Genomic DNA, 22,275 nt, shown 5'->3' with positions numbered 1-22,275 from the left:
ATGTAACGGGAGGATAACACTGACTAGTCAGTCTGACAACTTGTGAGGGTGGGTTAATGTGTATCTGCAAGTCTTTGGTTGCAGGTGTGTCCAATGTTACTGATGAACCAGTGGTACAACGCGATTGGCAGATCTACTGAATATAAGAACCAGCATGCAGTCTTTTCGGGGGTTCCTTGACCGTGAGGAGAGACCGTAACGAGACAAGCTCGACCGCCTTTGTGCCGATTTGTTGGATATCCGTTTCCACGCAGTGACAACGATCGCGATTGACTCCTGGCAGCGAGAGGCCCACGAGAATAATCAACGCACGCTATTCATTCATATTGAGGGAAGTGGGAATTCTTATCGTTACGAAAGAGTGGGCACTGACGTGTATTTATTTGGGACTGATTGCCCTTCCCTTGTGTCTCACAGCTCGGCTCTACAGTTCCGGTTTCCCCCGCTGGCCATCATGTCCTGGAAATCGTTGGAGCTGGGATTTGCGTGTGTGTGTCGCTGTCATCACCGCACTTTTAGCGCCTCCTTCCCTTTGCACTACGAGCGCCAAGTGGGCGGGGTCGTGCGTGACTAGACTGTTGGCTGTGTTCGATGAAACTCTGCTAAATGCATGATACAATTGTGATGTTTTGCTTATGTAAACTTCTCTCGGTCTAGTGGGATATGGGCTGCTCGCTTAGGTTTTATTTATCAATTGTTTATATGTGAATTGGTTTTAGGGCTTTTATACTGATCAAACCAATTTAGTTATATCATTATTCCTTAATGTGTGGGGTTTGTTTTTGAAGTGTTTACACCGGTTTGAAACTTGCTGTTTGCCCTTGCTGTGTAAATCTCACGTGTGGCTGTGTGCTGTTACATATGACTTTATTGGTGTGATTTGTGTGTTATCCCTTCTCATTCGCTGTCTAACCAGGGCGCCAGATTGTGACATTATTCTTAGCCCTTGAATTGAAGCAGTCATATCTAATGTTTCCACTCTCTTGATTATGCATACAATTGTTTAGCTTTTTAAATTGTGGTATAAATACATTTTTGTATTTTTATAATACTTTTTGGTGTACGTCTGTTACTTGTGTATAACAAGGGTAAAATTCCTGCGTGTGACTGGACTATCACTTTACACAAACACCCCAAAAATGTACCTGAACGCAATTTGCTTGGGGTCATTTCTTATTTTGCAGTCCTATTTTACTGAAACTGGATACAACATCTATCCATCACTGTGATCCACACACCTGAATCAGTTGTTTAAAACACCAAAGGTGCACTTTTCTACATCATGCATCAGAATATATGGTCTGTTAGGTTATTGCCATCATTTTACTGCTACCATGATCAATAGAAAATATAATCCATAAATAATTTGTGAATCTGTAAATAATCTATAATGAACCCAATTTAGATAATAAAAACAGGTGTTTAAGAAAAGAGTGACAGTGATTTTAATACCAGTTTAACCAATTGCACACATTGCACCTGTTTAAAGATGATTGCTGGTGGTCAGAGAATAAGATGCAGGTGTTTGTGCTGAAATACTATATGTACAAGTGGTGCGTTCTTTAGTGAATTCACCACATTTGTCCTAATAAGCAGCTGGCAGATTAAATTTTTTAAGATGATGTTATTAGCAATATAGCACTCTTGGAATCCCCCGAAAAAAGTAATCATAGACTTTGAACTAACCTCTTCTACATAGCATGACTATTCTAAATAAAAAAAAAAAAAAAAAAAGGTAGGTAGGTAAAGGTAATGAAACTTCTCCAAGAGGTGCGTGTCTGCAAATGGCACAATTCCTGCATGCTGCAGATAAAAGCAACAGAGGGCCACGGGGATGTTGCTGCAATCCCCCAACCCCAACTGAACCTCTGCATTGTTTAATTACCCCATATTACAGACACTTCTTTGTGGAGATAATGGCACTGTGAGTCATTACACTGAATTTCAGTATTTTATGAATCTCTCCAGGTACCGCTCTTCACGCTAGTCTCCGCTAAAGGCATTATTTCCAGCATACGAACCAGCCGCACGCAACTACACACACAAAAACTTGACTTTAAGCTAGCATGCTCAAACCTATCAAACCTATTTAGAGTGTTAAACAAGCTAAACACTAAATAGCTACTGAACAAAGAAAAAACAAAGTAATTTGATTATGCACAACAAGTAAGACCACCCCCCAAAGGCCACTTTTTAGCATTCAATCCTAATGCAAATGTCTACGTTTTTTCCCCAGATGCTCATTTCAGAAGAAGAAAAAAACAAAGGCAGAACAACTTACTTCTGTTTGTCATCCAGTCAAGGAAGCATGAATAAGGAATGCTGAATTGGGCTTCTGGCAAAGGCTGTGAAATGGTCATCTTAGTACATCTGACAGAGCAACATCTCTCTCATCGAGCCTGTGAAGCATTCAGCCGAGGCCTTCGGGGGCAGTTTTCGTGTTTTAATGTACTTTGAGCATTGCCTTCACATTTTCATATTTTTCCATCTTAAGTTGCCAGCGGCGGGTGACAGGTGCTCCACGTGCATTTCCATATACATTTAGCTGTCTCATATGATATGATATATCTTTTAACAGGCTGCTGAAGGGATACCAGCCGTGCATGGAGTGGAACTGTGAACATGTCTGTGTCTTTAAATATTGCACACACAAAAAACTGGATGGGAATTTGTTGCATATAAGTATGGTGTTCACTAGAAGCCTACAGTACAAGCCCTGAAGGAAGAAGCTTGAATTTGACCTTTGTAAAAGTGCTACAGTTGTTTGACAAGTCTGGTAATCCATCCAGATCCATTATTCAACACTCACCTTTATTCATATTAAACATACTGTATATGCTGACAGTGTGATTTTCTCTCAGTGTGACTTCTCTGATGATCTAGGATCTACCCTTCATAAGCCTATATGTATGCTAATGCCTCATGACACTATGTCAGCACTATTAAATGATTCAGCACTATTGTCACATTTACATTTACATTTACATTTATTCATTTAGCTGACGCTTTTTATCCAAAGCGACTTACAATTGCTATATATGTCAGAGGTCGCACGCCTCTGGAGCAACTAGGGGTTAAGTGTCTTGCTCAGGGACACATTGGTGTCTCACAGTGGATTCGAACCCGGGTCTCTCACACCAAAGGCATGTGTCTTATCCACTGCGCCACTACCACCCCTTTGGTGTCACGACACCAAAATTTCAGTAGTCAATACCAATGAGGATGAAATTAAATATTATTATTTATATTAACAAATTATAAGAAATTGTAAATAAAAAAAATAAAAAAAATGTTCTATAGTATATAGAAATATAACTTTTTTACTGCAGCTTTTCCAAGCAATTATTCAGCTAAACAGTCTGCAATAAAGTAAAAACATTTATTTTATTATTTTATATAAAAAAAAATATATAAAAAAAAAAATATATATATATATATATATATATATATATATATATATATTTAATAACCCAAACTGTAGCCGGTCTTCATTATACTGCAGTGCTTAAAGCACAATTCTTATATTTTGACCGGTTTCTTTTTTTTCTTTTTTTGTCAAGACAAACTTGCCAAGTTTACAATAAAATTTCATGACCAAGTAGCAGCATTTTTTTATTTTTTTATTTTATTTTACTAAAACCATTGTCTCCATCACTCACTGACACATGCAAACATTCAAAGTATGGATAGATTGGTAGATGGATAAAGGGTTCCCACTGTTTCATGAACAACAGATTCAAGGACTTTTTAAAGCACTTACAATTTTATATTAAGCACAATAAAGACAATAAAGTTGGGTTTGTTACTGCCAATCTGGACAAAATCAACGACCAACTGTGTGTCAATTACTGCAGTAATGTTAAGGCAAATACTGACAACTAAAAGCTTTAATTTAAGCGGCATATAGGGCTGGGCGATATGGGCGAAAAAAATTATCACGATAATTTTTTTATATCAGTCGATATCGATAATTATCACGATAAATGTCAAATCTTTATTTCTTTCAAGTTTAAAGGCAAATTTTTGCTCCTAAGTGAAAGTTGTAGAAACCAGAGCGTTAATTGTGGTTTTAAACTACTCTTTATTTATTGTCAGAACATATCATGACAAACACTTGCCAAACAGGTGAACATTTCACAAATCTGAGGTAGAACATTCAAACATTTGTCATTCTTCCTTAAAATAAATGAGTTTTATTAAAATTAACCATTGGTCATCCAGTATCATGCATTTAGATCATGATAACAACAGATAAAGCCAGGCATAGCCTACAGCACCTCACTATTAGGGGTGGAGCCGAACCCGAATACGGTATTTGGAAAGGCACAAATAATGTGTTTTTTACGAATACTTATTTCGAACAAATACTTTAAAAATATTTGTATTCGGGAACAAGAAAAACTTTATATCAAAAAGCTGCGTGTCCTCACGAGACATGGCGACCGGCGGTGCTGCTGATGTGGTGGCTGTAAATCCACTTGTTGATAAGAAAGGAGAAAGAGCCACATATGGAAATATTTTGGATTAGGCTAATGTCACGTTGTCATACGGGGCCGTTCACATAGCGCGTTTTTTGCGCGTGCAGATTTCAAATGAGCGGCGCGGTTGCATAGCAACGACAGACGCCACGAGAGAGCAAGCGCTTGTGGAAAGGAGAAAGCGGTGCGAACTGCGCTCTCCATGATGACGAGGAAGTATCAGCAAAGAATTAATTGATTTCTAGCCCTTGCATTAGCTTTATATTTATGGAGATGAGAAATTAAATAAAAAGCCGTCATTATGTCATTAATATCAGTCCGTCAGAAAAGCAGTTCTAGGCTTATTCTTGGCTGGATAACTCTTAGCAGGTTTAAAAAGCCCTTTTAAAATGAAATATGAATGCAGTTTTGGATCAAATAAAAGTACAACCAAGTCAAATAAAACACGTTTTATCTCCTGTATAGTTTGTTAACACTACAATAAGATAGATATACCATTCATTAACATTACTTAATGCGTTATCTAACATCAACACATTGAGTGAACAATATATTTTTACAACATTAATTAATGTTTGTGAATGTTATTTAATACAAACACTTGATTGGTCATGTTTGTTCACTTCATTCATTGTGCATTAAATAATGTTAACATAAATAATGTTAACTTTTGATTTTAAAAATGTATTTTTAAATTAACCCCAAGGAGAATAATTGCGACAGTATATAACTATTGTTTATTGTTAGGTCATATTATCTAATGTTATCTTACAAATGGAATCTTATTGTAAAGTGTTTTTAATACTACAGTTTCCATCTTTGTAACCGTGATATACACTTTAATATATGTAAATTTAATCTAAATTAAGCTTTGGTACCGAAATTGGTACCGAGAACCGTGGATTTTCACTGGTATTGGTACCGAATACTGAAATTTTGGTACCGTGACAACACTAGTAGCTCTGTTAGCTCGGTAATTTAGACAAGGCTGTTGACAGTAACGTTAACGTAGGTAATGGCTGTTATGTTATTTTCTTTTCAATGACATTCGTTGTTACATGTTCATTGCTGGATTTATGGAAAAACATCAACCAATATTGCATATCCATAATTATTATAATGGATATAATTAAAGAATACTTACACTATAACGTAAATTAGAAGTGTAACGCAAAAAAACTGGATTTTTACACCTATTTAGAATTTTACTCGAATACAAATACTTTTCCCCCCTCAACAAATACAAATACAGATACAAATACCGGCTGCTTTGCACACCCCTACTCACTATCATGGCAAAATGTAACTTTATGGTTTCTATGGTATTTGTATGAAAAACAGTAGCCTAAATACATTATTAAATACTGTAATTATATTCCATTAGTCCTTTAATACATTGTCTACATTAATCATATAATACAATTCAATATGTATATCCCACATTTCATGGTGCAGTTAATATTACTAGGCTAATGTTACAGTAAATCCATGGTAAATGATGGGAATCTGTAGACGGAAAAGCCTTCTGACTGTATCGTTGCGCACAGTGTTTCTCCTGTTTGTCAGCGCTGTTTCATCTGCCTTTAAACTGGTTTAAATCACAGCTGAATTCAAGCGCTTCTCACTGGATCTCGTGACCGAGACCGGTCAGAGTAAACGCATCTGCTCTAGTGAGCTCGCTCTGCGCTGCGGTTTGGACTTTGAGCTGAGCGGATAAATGGTCCGTGTGGCGCGCGGTTCAAATGAGTTTCATTCCGCTTTTAGCGCATAAACATTATCGAACATTTATCGAACTCTTGATATCGTTTTATCGAGAAAAATTATATTGTGATAATTATCGTTATCGTTTTATCGCCCAGCCCTAGCGGCATATAACCTTTTTTAAAATCCAATGAGGAGAGAGGGCTGGTACAGTGCACGAGAGAGCGTGCGAGTTTGAACGAGAGATGCAGTTTGCCGATTTCTTATTCATGCTTTTAACATTTCACACTGGTTTTAGTTCTCTCTTTTATGAATCATTACTTGATTAAAACATCAAGAGAGAATATATACAACAATTTTGCAATTAAATGAAATTATATGGATAAGGTGTTATGAATTCATTATTAATTATTATATCAATTATTATGCAGGCTTTTTTAAGGCTTTTTCAAAGACCTGTAAAAATAAAATGATACCATATTGGGGGAACATCAGTGTTTATGGTTACATCTTACAATTTGATTGAAAAAAAAGCCTTTAAATAATTTAAGAAAAGAGTCAATAATAATAATAATACATTATTATTATTATTAATAAATATATAATACATAGTATATATATAAAATGATTATATATAATTTTTTTAGACACTTTATTCTACATTTTTTGAAAGCACATTTGCTTAATGCATCGGTTCACATTTACAACACTGCGTGTAAGCTGTGTAAAAAATATTTCTCAATCCTTGCTTGTCTGAACAAAAACTGCAGATGCACTGTAAACACTACTTTATTAGGCATTATTCATTGGAACTTTGATTGACCAATTTTACGTGGCTCAATACTGAGCCAAGCATCATTGAATTTGTACTTCCCTGACATTGAGCAAGTTAAATAGCTCCACGCTTCTCACACGTTCATCAAGCAGGGCTGCCTGCACATGATCACAATGATTAATGTGCTTTTTTTTTCCTTCAGGTTTTTCCTGCTTTCACCCCAATCAGTAGCGCCTTTTCGTTCTGGCTTTGGTAGCGTATAAAGGCCCATTTTTGTAATAGCCCCATACTTTCCAGTCCTTTATACCTTCAAGAAGTGTGTGTAGGTAAGAGCGAGAGAGAGAGAGAGTTTAAAATTCTTTACTCAATCAAAAAAAAATACATTACACTTAAAAGTTCAGGGCTCTACAGTGCGCCCATTTCACTCGCACATGCGAGTAAATATTTCGGCGTGCGAACGTGAAAAAAATATTTGGGCGCACTCGTGCGAGTGACACAGCATTTTTCTATAGAAACAGCTGAAAATACATCATCATGAGGAGGGGCAGAGTAGGACACTATATTACCGGGAGATCAGTTATTTAGGCCTAAATCTTCAGTAGCATATGAGCGGAGTGGAGCGGTGAGAATCTCCGCTCATCGCTCACGGATCTGTTCACCACTCCGCTCCCCCGCTCAAAGCTACATCAGGCCGCTCCGCTCATTTTCGCTCAGCGCTCAACGCAGTTTGCTTCGCGCTCCACTCAAATCGCCCCCCGCTCGCTCCAAAAAAGGAAAAAAATCTACATGTATATTACTTGTAGCGGTCCCCAACCTTTTTTGCGTCACGGACCGGTTTAATATCAGACAATTTTTTTACGGACCGGCCAAGGTGTGGCGGATAAATACAACAAAATAAAATGATACGAACGGCATAAAAAATGGGGCATTTTTTTTAAATAGCCTATAATAATAAATGTGAATCCAATATGTGTAGGTCATACTAGCAACTTTATTAGCAGCGTCCTCTAACATCGCGCCTAAAGACAACTGAGAAAGTCTGAACACAAACAAAATGCCCCCAAAAGAAAAAAATCTCCATGTTTTCGGTGCTGATGCGTTCATGTAACATGTAGGCCTAAGGGTGGCACTGCCAATAACGCACCTAAAAGCAGTCACAACGAACCGGCAAAATTAATGATTATGAATATGTAAAATATAGCAGGAGACATTTTAATTGTTTACTAATAAACCATTTTTTTATGTCTGTGTCGGCTGGAAAGATGCTGACTCGCGATCTTCGCAGTATTGAACGCCCCAGAGAGAAATGCACATTTCATACGAATTTCATAAGAGAGCAGTCTGTTTTCTTTAGTTTTGAATTGTTCTGTTTAAAAGTAGACATTTCAAGCTTTATATATATGTCTCAGGTCTGTCAGGCAAGTAGGCTATACGCTGAGTTTCGGTTCATTTATGAGACAAACTCCAGGTTCACCCGCCGGCGCCTTCGTGTCGTGATTATCTATTTTCTAATATATTTACTTATTTATTAAATACAGACAATTGGTTGATGAAACACTGATCAAAATTAAGATACAATTAATACAAAACGAAATTAAATTTAAAGACAGGCTTTGTGCTTTCTGTTTGAGGTCTCAGTGAAAGTTTTAAAGCAGTCTTTTAGTGCCGCTGTCAGAGCGCTCACGTCCGTAACGGAGAACTGTCCCATCTGTAACATTGTTTGTTTTTTGTTTTTTTGTGAAATAAATTTCTAAATAAATGCGACTTATAGTCCAGTGCGACTTAGGCTATGCCTATATATGTTTTTTCTTCTTCATGGCGCATTTTTTGACTGATGCGTGGCGTGAGCGGAGCGGAATTGGAGTGGGAAATAGGGCGACGCTCCGTCCTTTTGAAATTGCCGATCTGCGCTCTGTCCAAGATCCGCCTGCTCGCTCCCGCTCCACTCCGCTCACATGCTCTATAATGATAAACTTATACAACAAAAATGACTGTGCCCCCAAATATTTGTCTGTGCTCATACATTTTTTTATTTAGGCGCACCAGTGATCCTTGTTCAAAAAGTAAGTGTAGAGCCCTGAAGTTATACAAAAATTATTCAAAAATATTCACCAAACAAATGATAAAGCGTCATCTTCACAAAACACAATCAAACCACTATTTACACACCATTTGTACATTTACATTTACATTTAGTCATTTAGCAGACGCCTTTATCCAAGGCGACTTACAAATTAGGACTAAATTCAGCGAGTCATCATAAAGAGGCAAGAGCAACAACAACGCAGGAAGTGCTCAAAATACGAAGTTCGCTCAAAATACGAAGTTGTACATGAATTCAACCATATTTCCTGTAGTTTAAGAAAATATATTCTGCCCTTATCCTTGATCCAACAAGTGCTGTAAACAGACTTAGAACCTTAAAAATTCTTCCTTCAAGTCTGCAAGTCTTCCAAATAGCTAGTTTTGCTTGCCCACGTATAAAATTGTCAACAGTACAGCGATCCTTGTTCATTTTAGAGTACCTACAGCCAAAAATAAACAGTATTTTGTTGAAATTAAAACCCAACCCATCAATAATTATTTCCAGCAATGCAAAAAGTGGCACCAACCTTGGACATTCAATAAAAACATGAAAGACCGTTTCATGACTATTACAAGCATGACCAAAGGGCAGAACATTTAAGTTAAATTTGGACACAAAAACATTAGTGGCTAGCACACAATGTAGTATTTTCCATTGTAGATCACCTGAACCTCCAAGAAGGAAAAATATCATTGGCAACTGTGAGTTTTTCTCTCCATTTTGTACCATATCTGTCATGAAGATCATTAAAATAAGCAGTTTTTTACACAGACCTGATACATATCTTTTTTACCCACTGTTTGAACAAGTAGCCCTTTTAATCTCTCAAAATTTAGCAACTTTCCAACCTGACTGGTTTGAGGGCAAACTTCAGGGCACACACCTAAATTAGGAAAAGCGAGATGTGTAGGCCCACCTACTAGAGAATGATCTACAAACTGAAAGAGAGGAGAAGGAAGAGCAGCTTTCAAACCTGAAATCAACCGCTCTACCACCCTCACAGACCTCAAATCAACCTTCTGCACTCTTTTGAGTCTAAATTAATCAAGTGTCCCACTTTAGTAAAACCTTTCTTCATACATTACTTAACTATACTATTAGACAAGCAAACATTTCCTAAAAAAGGATTAAAAAACAGTGGTTCATTCAAGCCATAATGATCATTTTCAGACCGATTCAATCTAAACACTTTCCAAGATTTTAAAACCGATGCATAAAAATTAGCACCAAATGTGACATTTTCAATAAAAGGGGACATCAAAAACAGTTGCTTATTAAGCTCACTACCACAAAGGGATCTAAGTAAAGCTAGTCCAAATGACACCCAAGGGATAAACTCTGTAGAAAAAAAAGCAGTCTCTGGGCAGATTTTAGTCTCATGGCTTTGACTTTAGCTGATAGTTCAACCAGCCCTTGTCCTCCTTCATTTACTGGCAATATATAAAATTCCAGAAGGAAGCCAGTGTAAACCATCCTTCTGGATAACAAAATCCTTCTGTAATTTTTGTAGTAGTTCTTTTGGGGGTCAATAACAGTCAAACGATGCCACAGCATAGATGCTGCTAGATTGTTAACAACAAGAACCCTCCCTCTTTAAGACATTTGAGGAAGAATCCATCTCCATTTCTTTAAGCGACCAGCCACCTTTTCATAAAAGCCTTCCCAATTTTTCTGCATGTATTGCTCTGTTCCAAGAAAAAAACCCAGCACTTTAAACCCCTCTGAACTCCAGGGGCAGCGCTGAGGAAGCTTTGGAATAGGCCTACCTTCTTCCTCCCATTGGCCTAATAACAAAGATGTACTTTTTTTCCAGTTGACTCGAGCTGAGGAGGCTTTTTGATACATCTCAAGATTATAGCTCTAACTATCCAGATTGCAAACATCTTCATTTGATCTTATTATTACAGTGACATCATCAGTAAGCACTGAGTATAACAGTTACCATCTCTGATGTAAAATGGCCCACCGTTGAAATTCCACAAAGTTGACGCCTCAGAGCAGTTAGCAAAGGTTTGATGGCCATGGCATATAAAATGCCTGACATACTACATCCTTGCTATATGCCTCTACCAACTTAAAAGGGTCTTGTGAGTGAACCACTTATTTTTAAGAAACTGTAGATATCAGTATACAGTAATTTAACCCTCTGAGGTCGAGAAACGCGCCGACGCGTTTTGCTGGATTTTTTTCACATAGCAGCAACATAAACTTAAATTACTCCGTCATTTATGGTTATACAGAAAAAAGAAATATAAAAAAATAATCTGTGATATTTCTACTTTTGTATGTGTCCACTTACAATCAAATCAAAACATTGTGCTTTTGTAAAATAAAGAAAATAAACAGGGTGTGCGTTCTGCCTCTCCGTCGCGGTGAACTTTTTTTTCTTGAGCACGTCTATAAACTGAAACAAAACTCAGCGAATACTTCTCACACATTTATGAGCCATATACCTTTATACACATTTAAGTGTGTACTTTTAAATGATCGGATTCAAACTGAAAACAAATATTCTCTGTTTAAGTAATTTGTATAAAACCAACAGGATGTCCAGTATCTCAAACGCTTGCTAATTACTTTTTAATTCGACACGCCCACTCGCGCAAAAGAGATTCACATGCAAATCTCCACATGGGACGCGAACGCCCTCGTTACCTCAAACACAAAACACCAAAACACTTCACAAGTCTCTGCTTTTCGTCGAGTTTGGAAGACACGTCTGAGCTTACATTGGATTTACCCCCAGAAGAAGAAGAACGCGATTTGAAGACAAGAAAGATGTAAGGTAAGAAATGTATGGTATTGTTGCATAAACTTCACATTGCAGTTGAACTGTTGCTAGATACTGTATATGGTGAATATTATACTATTTAGACCCGTGTTTCCTGTTAAATACTGTTTGTGGATATCTGCTCAAACATAGATATGTAGCCTATAACCATAATGTTTAATATTTTGGAGCGTGATCGCGTTTGAATGTAGGCTATCATATTTTGGAGCGCGCTGTGGGTTTGAGTATCATATTTTGGAGCGCGCTGTGGGTTTTAATGTATCATATTTTGGAGCGCGATTGCGTTTGAAAGGAAAAATGCACCAAACATTAGGCTTTATGTTTTTACTATTATCTCATTTCATATCATCATAACGAATGGAAACATTTGAAGTAACATAAGATAATCAATATATTTTTCTCTAGCGTAGTTGTTCTTGAAATCTTTTGGAAGATTTAATTTATTGTTATTATTATTTTATGCAGCACTGCGTAGCCTATGCCTACAAGGCACAACAAACCTGGTGTTCATTATATATTGTTGGAAACGTGTGTGTGTGTGTGTGTATTCTGTGAATTTTAAAAATAAATTTTAACCAGAAAAATCTAAAATCTATTCCCAAAATCGTGCAGCCCTATAGTTTCTCTTGATATCAGTATGTTCACAGTTTTTTCTTTTTTTTTTTCTTTCAGGGACCAGATGCAACTGAGTCCTGCTGACTTCAACATTCACACGAGTCTCTGTACATGAACATGGTAAAGTGAAAATCAAACACCTTGGAAATGAAAGGTATGTACAATGTTTTTAGGAATGGCACAACGGTCTCTGTCTTTCGATCATTGTTTTCAATGTGCTCTTTTGTCATTTGTATTTTTGGATTGTGTTGTGTTGTAAATAAATCCAAACAATCTAAAAGCCATTCTTTTTTAAATCTCCTCATTCTTTGTGCAAGGTTGCTCTGAATGACAGGGCCTGATCGCTCCTAATAGGGCAGTTAGGGGAGTGTCTTTGTCTTTCTCAGGTGTAAAAAGCTTACATATTAATGAGATGATCACGCCTCTTCGCATATGGCTTTGTCACACAAAACACGTCTTAGACATTTTAAATCAATATATTGTCTTATCTGAATGAGCAGTCAGGGTGATTTTCACATAGTTTTGGAGCAAATATTCTAGGCTATGTCATACAATTTTCAAAAGTCTTGTGAAGAAATAATCAGTATGGGTTTCATGGCCTTATTTCAGTGAGAATTTTTTTTGTATTTTCTAGGGGTGACCCCGAATAGTCGAAGATTCGATGCTTCGATAGGAGGAGCCTGATTCGACTACCGATCTCACGGTCGAATCTTCGCAGAGGCCACTTTGGCTATATGAGGGCGCTCAATGTCTGATTTCACATAGAACTAGCTTTTATGTCAATACGTTAATATTCAGCCTATTATGATAATGCTGTAGGCCTATATAAAAATGTGCAAAGAAAGAAGCTTTTAATAAATATTTTTTAACGTGCGTGAATAAATCCAAACACCCCGTGACAAATTGAAGTTTCACTTTCAATCCGTGACCGACAGAGGAGCGTCTTCGCGGCAAGGATTTAAATCTTTAACAATGTCTGGGATAAGAAAATCTAAAGTGTGGATGTACATCATCAGAAAGGATATTCTCCAAGGCTGGATTTAGCATCAGGAAAATCTGAAAGTGATCGCACTTCTGCCGGCCAACGTTAACATGTTTCACGCATAGACTGGGTTTCACGTTAGAATGTATTTTATCCGCGCGCACAATTTGAAAAGACTCCAACGGACAGACAGAGTGAAAGACGTTCAGGATTTGTTCTCTCGATCAGGTACAAGTGATTTCAAAACTTTTCAGCCGGTTCTAATTTTATTTTTGGATGCTGTGAACATTTTTAGCTAAAAAGACTGCCTCTCCAGTTTAGCATTTATTGTTGTTTCTGCAGTTAAAAAGACAAAGTTGAAAATTCTGGCTACTATCGTTATTTTAATAATTTCTTTATTTTTATTTTATTTATTAATCTGTCAGGGTTATCCAATCTAACTATTTGTGGCTTGTTTTGAATATATGTTCCCCTGCACTTTAGGCATTTTGCACACATTTGCTCCTCATCCTGTGACTTGATTCTGATTTATTTCGTTTTGTATTTTTATTTATTAGAAAGGTATATTCTGTTCTAATTTAATTTAGTAAATTAATTGTTTATTTTTTCGGTGCATCGATGTTGTGCTGTAGGCTGGCCTGCTCGCACAGGTAATTTAGCCGATTTAATTTGATTTACATGTGAAATGCAAATCTGCAGTGTGGCCTTTTTGGAGTTATTTATGTTATTTCTTAGTTTTATTGATCAAAAATGTTTTTATACATTTTCTTCTATATCTTTGTGTGATTTTCTGTACATCGCGGCTTTGAAACGTTAAAGCCCCGCCCCCATACACATGATTCGACTACTAGTCGACTATAGGCAAGACATGACGATTCTGATTCGACTATGAAAATCCATAGTCGGGGACAGCCCTAGTATTTTCACAAACCACGCATAAATGTCATTATCTCAAAACTACAAACTTTTACATACATGCTGCTGATATATTATTGTAGCAGAGTTTGTGCTGAATACAGTGTAATCAGACTTTAGCCATGAAAATGTCACTAGTAACAGAAAAAAACACAAATGTCAGAGCATGTCAGAACACCTCCATGGCCCAGAAAACAGCTCAGACCTCAGAGGGTTAACATAAGAGATAAATGAAGAACCAAATCCGAATGCTTGACTCCACACGATCAAAAGCTTTTTCCTGATCCAAAGATAAAAAAAACCCACATTAACATTATTGTCTCTGGCAAATGAGATCAAAATCACGAAGCAGAAACAAATTATCAAATATTGTACGTTTTGGAATACGGTATGACTGGTCTGCGTGAATTATTGTTGATATGTAGAGTTTTAATCTATTAGTTAACGCTTTGGACAGTATCTTATAATCCACTCCAAGCAACGACACTGGTCGCCAATTTCTTATATCCGCAAGATCCCCCTTCTTGGGTAGCAAGGTGATAAGTGCTCTTCGTAGACTCAGCGGTAAGGTGCCTCTTTCAAAGCACTCTAAAAAAACTGAGAACAAGTCTTCTCCAATCACTGACCAAAACTGTTTATAAAATTCTGCCATTAAGCCATCCAAACCCGGAGCTTTGCCTGAAGATAGGTCTTTAATAGCAACAGTCAATTCATTCATGTGCAAAGGCTGATCAAGCTTGGCCTTATCACTCTCCATCAGATGAGGTAGATCCTGGAGAAGTGTTTCTGTTATCTCTCCATCACATGGTTCTGCTCTATAAAGATTTTCATAAAAATGCAGTGCTTGAGTAATTATTTCATGTTCATCAGTTGTTTCACCTCCTTCTGGAAGTTTCAGATGACTTAAAGTTTTTTAAGTTTCAACTTTCTTCTCCAAAAAAAAAAAAAAAAAAAAAGATGTTGGAGCATCCATGCAATTAAAAGAGTCTCTTTGGCTTTCTCTTCCAGGAGATTGTGGAGAAGAAATGTCCTTGTTTCCAACACTTCAACAGTACTTCCATCATATTGTTCAATGTTCAGCTGCAAAATATCTTGTTCAAGTTGTCTCATTTTGGTTTCAAGAGTATTCTTGTTATGTGCAGTATACTTCTGACAAAAAATCTTGACTTGAACTTTACTAATGTCCCACCACTGACTCAGGGACTTGTACTGAGATTTACTCTCTCTCCACACCTCCCAGAAAAGTGTAAAAGAGTGCACAAAGTTGTGATCCTGCAAAAGCTTATTGCTAAAGCGCCAGTAGGGACATTTAAATGTGCTCTGTGCAGAAGTGACATTGACAGATATATAATAGTGGTCTGAGAAAGGAGTAGGACTTTTAACAAACACTTCTTTGTACATAAATTCTGTCAAGTCTTGCTGCAGAAACCCTATTAGAATTTACTTTTATCCATGTGCATTGTTTTACATCAGGAAAAGCTTCTCGCCAAACATCCACAAGATCATAATAAGTTATACATTTTCTAAAAACATCTGCTGACGGACTATGAGGTTCTTCATGATTCCTGTCCACTGTGTGATCTAAAGTGCAGTTAAAATCTCCAGCCAAAACAATAATCCTACCCTGTGGGACACTGCTTAATGCTATATGAAGTTTTCCGAAGAAAAGTGTACGTTCAGTCCCAATATTAGGGGCATATACATTGAAGAGTGAAAAATTTAGACCATGCAAAGCAACATCTACTCTTTGCAGTCTACCTGGTAGAACATCAAAAACGCTCATATTCTGTTCCTTAAATTCAACTCCAAGAAGAATAGCCACTCCTGCACTGTTACTTGAACCATGACTCAAAACAACCTGTCCATTCCATTCACTCTGCCACTGGATTTGATTATTAACATCCGTGTGAGTTTCTTGTAAAAAAAAACAACATTACTTTTTTTCATAATAATATAATCAAGTCAAGTCAAGTCAAGTCAAGTTTATTTGTATAGCGCTTTTCACAATACAGATTGTATCAAAGCAGCTTCACAGTATTAAATTTAAATAATACAACAAAGTTTGTTTCAAGAGGAATTTATTGATTGATAAAATTAAATTAAATATCCCCAAAATATCCCCAACTGAGCAAGCCAAAGGCAACAGTGGCAAGGAACCGAAAAACTCCATCAAGTGACCTAATGGTGTCCTAAAACTCCATCAGGTGACCTAATGGAGAAAAAAAAAACCTTGGGAGAACCCAGGCTCAGTCGGGGGCCAGTTCTCCTCTGGCATTTATGAGCTAGAGGCCGGATTGTAGTTTGAACTGTGGGATTATATGAATGCCTGGCTGAAGAGATGCGACTTTAATCTAGTTTTAAACTGGGAGAGCGAGTCTGAGCAACGAACAGTATCAGGAAGACTATTCCAGAGTTTTGGAGCCAAATGTGAAAATGCTCTCCCTCCTTTGGTGGTTCTGAATATCCTAGGTATGACCAAAAGCCTTGAATTTAGTGATCTTAAAGAGCGCGATGGATTATAGGGCGATAGAAGATCCGTTAAATAGACTGGAGCTAAGCCGTTTAGGGCTTTATAAGTCAGTAGCAATACCTTGTAATTAATACGGAACTTTATAGGTAACCAATGCAGTGATGATAAAATCGGTGTTATATGATCATATTTTCTTGATCTCGTAAGAACTCTAGCGGCGGCATTTTGGACTAACTGTAGCTTGTTTATTGAGGATGCAGGACAACCAGCTAATAAGGCATTACAGTAATCCAGTCTCGAGGTCATGAATGCATGAACTAACTTTTCTGCATCAGAAACTGATAGCATATTACGTAGCTTAGCAATGTTTCTAAGGTGGAAAAAGGCTGTTTATGTAACATATGAAATATGATTTTCAAAAGACAGGTTGCAATCGAGTATAACACCCAGGTCTTTACTGTAGCGGATAAAGTAACAGGACATCCTATGATGTTAAAGTTGTATTGTGCGAGGTTTTGTGGGCGGTTTTTTGAACCGATAAGTATTACCTCTGTCTTGTCTGGATTTAATAAAAGAAAATTACGCGTCATCCAATCTTTTATATCTTTAACACACTCTGTCAATTTGGAAAATTTAGCGTTTTCATCCGGCCTTGATGAAATATATATTTGAGTGTCATCCGCATAACAATGGAAACTAATTCCATGTTTCCTTATAATATTTCCAAGTGGCATCATATATATTGAAAATAACAGAGGGCCTAACACAGATCCCTGCGGCACTCCATAGTTTACTGGAGTTATGATCGATTTTTCTCCATTTAAATAGACAAAATGGTAGCGGTCAGATAGGTATGATTTGAACCAGCTTAGTGCTTGTCCTTGAACACCAGTATAATTTTGTAGTCGATCTAAGAGTATTGTGTGATCTATAGTATCGAACGCAGCACTAAGATCAAGTAAAACTAGTATTGAGATACAGCCTTGGTCAGAAGCTAAAAGTAAATCATTTGTGATTTTAACGAGCGCAGTTTCAGTGCTATGATGCGGTCTGAATCCAGACTGAAACTTTTCATAGATATCATTTTGTTGCAAGAAAGAGCCCAGTTGAGCGGACACCACTTTTTCTAATATTTTAGACATAAATGGAAGATTTGAAATGGGTCTATAATTTGCTAGATTATTATGATCTAATTGTGGTTTCTTAATGAGAGGTTTTATAACTGCCAGTTTAAATGTTCTTGGAACATGACCTAGAGATAAAGACGAGTTAATAATATTGAGGAGAGGCTCTTCCACTACAGGTAACACTTCTTTCAGTAGTTTAGTTGGTATAGGATCTAATAAACATGTTGTTGTTTTAGATGAAGTGATAAGTTTATTTAACTCTTTTTGTTCTATAGTTGTAAAGCACTGTAATTGTTCTTGCGGGGTGATAATTGAAGCTGAATTATAAGGCGCGATTGAAGATTGAACGTTTACAATTGTGGTTTCTGACAATTGTGGTTCTGAAGTTCATGAAATCATTACTACTGAACTGTAACGGGATATTTTGTTCGGGTGACGTCTGTTTATTTGTTAGTTTAGCCACGGTGTTAAATAAAAACCTTGGATTATTTTGGTTGTTTTCTATTAGTTTGCGGAGGTGCTCAGCCCTGGCCGCTTTTAGGGCCTTTTTATAACGTGACATACTGTCTTTCCACGCGATTCTAAAGACCTCTAAATTAGTTTGTTTCCATTTACGCTCTAAAATACGGGTTTCTCTCTTTAAAACATGCGTAGTATTGTTATACCATGGTGCTTTATTTTTCTCTCTGACCTTTTTTAATTTAATAGGTGCAACCACATCCAATGTTCTAGAGAGAATGGTGCTCATAGTGCTAGTTAGTTCTTCTAGTTCATCTGTTTGTTTGGGTTCAGGCAGCAGCTGAGACAAATTAGATAAGCAATTTGAGAAATTATCTATGGTGGATGGAAGGATTGTTCTGCCTGTTCGATAACGCGGCGCTGCATGACATATTACAGCAGTACGTAATATGCAAGTTACCATGTAGTGATCAGTGACTTCATCACTTTGTGGAATGATATCTATATCGGTTGGATCGGTTCCATGTGATATAATTCAATCGAGTGTATGATTAAGACGATGTGTTGGTCCGATGACGTTTTGCTTGACCCCAAATGAATTTAATAAATCTGTAAACGCAGCTCCTAACGCATCATTTGGATTATCTACGTGTATGTTAAAATCTCCAACAATTAATGCTTTATCGACATTGACTAATAGGTCTGAGAGAAAATCTGCAAACTCTTTTAGGAAATCAGCGTAAGGCCCTGGCGGTCTATATACGGTAGCCAAGGCTAGAGATAATAGTGATGTTTTTCTAACATCTAAGAGCGTAACATTTAGTACAAGTACTTCAAATGAAATAAACTTATAACCCGTTTTCTGAGTAACATTTAGAACAGTGGTTCTCAATCTTTTTACACCAAGTACCACCTCAGAAAATATTTGGCTCTCCAAGTACCACCATAATGACCAATATGAAAATACAGTAGCGTAGTAGGCCTATTCAGCTACAGTTATGCACAGCTCAAAAATGAGGCAGCTTACAGTAATTTCTAATAAGAATATTTATTATTGTCAGCCACTTTAAACATTGTAAAAACACCGTTTGAACATTAACAATGTATTGTGCTGCTTACATACAGGTTAATAAAAAACTAAAAGTGAAATAAAAACTGTAGCCTACTGTCCTTAAAATATTAATAATAAAAAAACAGGCTGTTTATTCATATTTAACCCTTTTAAACGTAAATTTAAAATATTTTGGCTGACCCCTGTGAGTTTTTCAAGCCAATCATTATATTAAGAACTGATCACTTTACTGTTTCCATGGTGACGCGTCATTGCACACACATTTTTTTATTCAAAATATTCACAAATTTGTTAGCTATGGCATGAAATAAATACATGCAAGTGGAAGTGTTATGTTGTTCAAACACCTTTAAAACGATCGCGTTAGTTGAGCTATATGCGGCGTGTTACGTTAGTTTGTGCCACTGTTCAGAGAATCGGATCTGTTGGATTTACAGCACGTGAATTCATCCACTTCTCCCGAAATACATGAAAGTAAGTGGCCGGTGAACTGGGAGAAGAATAGAGTTAACTTTAAAGTTACTTACACAATGTGTAAAACGTGTCGTCTAATTATAATGGAAATAATTATAATTTCCGCTTCCATAGACATAAGTGTGTATTTTACAAATTGTAAATGTATTGTTTTTTTTAGTACTTATGTGAATTTAAATGTCTGAAACCTAAAATAAACATTATGTGGTTAAAAACACTGAATAATTGTGATATTTGACAGCGCCTGAGTGGCGCGCGTCCGTCTCTGGCTCAGCGCCAGCCAACTGCGAAAGCACAATTTAAATTTAGCAGTTGATCACGTGATGCACTGGCCGTTCTACTCACACCGGTGTAATCGTATCGTACGCTCCAGGGACCAGCCAAGACTGAGCACACAATAATAGACAGTAAAAGATCACACCGGTTTGATCTTACGTGCAAAATTCAGTGATTCCTCTGCGTACCACTAGACGAAGCCTGCGTACCACTAGTGGTACGCGTACCACACTTTGAGAACCACTGATTTAGAATATCTCTATAAATGGTTGCAACACCTCCGCCACGACCAATCAGACGGGGCTCATGCTTATAACAGTATCCAGGAGGAGTAGACTCATTAATACCGAAATAATCATTTGGTTTAAGCCAGGTTTCAGTAAGGCAAAGTACATCGAAGCTATTATCTGTGACTATTTCATTTACAATAACTGCCTTAGGTGTGAGTGATCTAATGTTTATAAGACCTAGCTTTAGAAATAGTTTTTGTTTACTAATAGCAACATTTTCTGTTTTAATAACAATTAGATTTTTCCTAGATCCTGCATTAGATTTATTATTTGATCTCACTAAATGAGGAATAGACACGGTTTCTATGCAATGTTCTACACTAGTATTTATATCAGTTGAATTGGTGCAGCAGAGACTACGATTTGGACTTTTGGTTACTAGTCAAAGGGTATTTAACATTTTGGAGATGTTATCTGACAGAAGAGCCGCTCCGAATCTGCTTGGGTGTAAGCCATCAGCACGGAAAAGCCTAGGACGCTCCCAAAACAGATTCCAATTATTTACAAAGAGCAGTTTCTGCTCATTGCACCATGACATTAACCATTCATTTAACGCAAATAATCTGCTGAACTTTTCATGCCCTAGTCGGTACGTGGGAAGCGGTCCTGACACAATGATCGTTGTTTCAGGCGATGTGCTGCGTACCGTATCGATCAGATTCCTGAAGTCTTTCTTCAGAATCTCCGTCTGGCGCAGCCTGATGTCGTTCACTCCCGCGTGCAGGACCACAGTTCCGACGCGCTCGTCACCGTTCAGGATCTCGGGAACGCGAGCAGCGATTTCAGAAACACGAGCACCAGGAAAGCAGTGACTTTGCACCTTACTTTTACCTAACGTAGCGTGTACGTGCCGAACGATGGCATCGCCGATGATCACAGCATCGTGTTCTGTTTCGCGTAGAGGGGAGAAGCGGTTTTGTGTGGATAACTCGAAAACCGGGAGGGTCGGAGAAAGTCTTGGTCTAAACCTGACTCGCGTCTTCCGCTGCGGAACCACCCAGGCTTCGTGGTGGCGTGTTGGAGCCGGAGTGAACGAGACCATGGCTGATTGCGACCGATGCTGAGGAACGCACAGAGTAGACGCGGTCGGAGTCAGCGGGTTAGTAACGTTAAACACTGATTTGTGTGCATCGGCACGTGATGTTTCAAGAGCCAAACACCGGTCTCTCAGCTCGGCCTGTCTCAATAAAAGGTTGTGGATCTGTTTCTCAACAGCTTCCAGCTCAGACTGCAGTGCGTGCAGCTCAAATGTGTCCTCACCTGCACCAAACGGTAGACTACTTACATCTGATATATTCGCCATTTTAACAGATGGACAGTGAGTTAGCAACGAAGCTACCAGTGATGCTATCAATATTAATACTAATTTATATTATAAGTTTGTTTGTTTGTAAGTGAGTGTGGAGAAGACGCGTTCAGCCGTGATCCACGGACGTAACCTTTAAGAGTATGCAGCGTTGGATCACTAATAGGCTTGAGACGCGTCTGCTCAACAGTCCGCGTTGTAACTATGAGGTTTTTTAGTTTTTTTTTTTTTGTGGTAGGGGTGTAGAGTAGACGCACGATAGGCAAAAAAAAAAAAAAAAAATGTTTGTTTATAAGTGAGTGTGGAGAAGACGCGTTCAGCCGTGATCCACGGACGTAACCTTTAAGAGTATGCAGCGTTGGATCACTAATAGGCTTGAGACGCGTCTGCTCAACAGTCCGCGTTGTAACAATGAGGTTTGAGCAGTAGTGCTTCTCAGTGAGGAAAAGTAGAAAATC

This window comes from Leuciscus leuciscus (genome assembly GCF_965113295.1).
Source record: "Leuciscus leuciscus genome assembly, chromosome: 20".
In the NCBI taxonomy this organism is placed as follows: domain Eukaryota; kingdom Metazoa; phylum Chordata; class Actinopteri; order Cypriniformes; family Leuciscidae; genus Leuciscus; species Leuciscus leuciscus.
Note: the sequence above shows the minus strand (reverse complement) of the source record.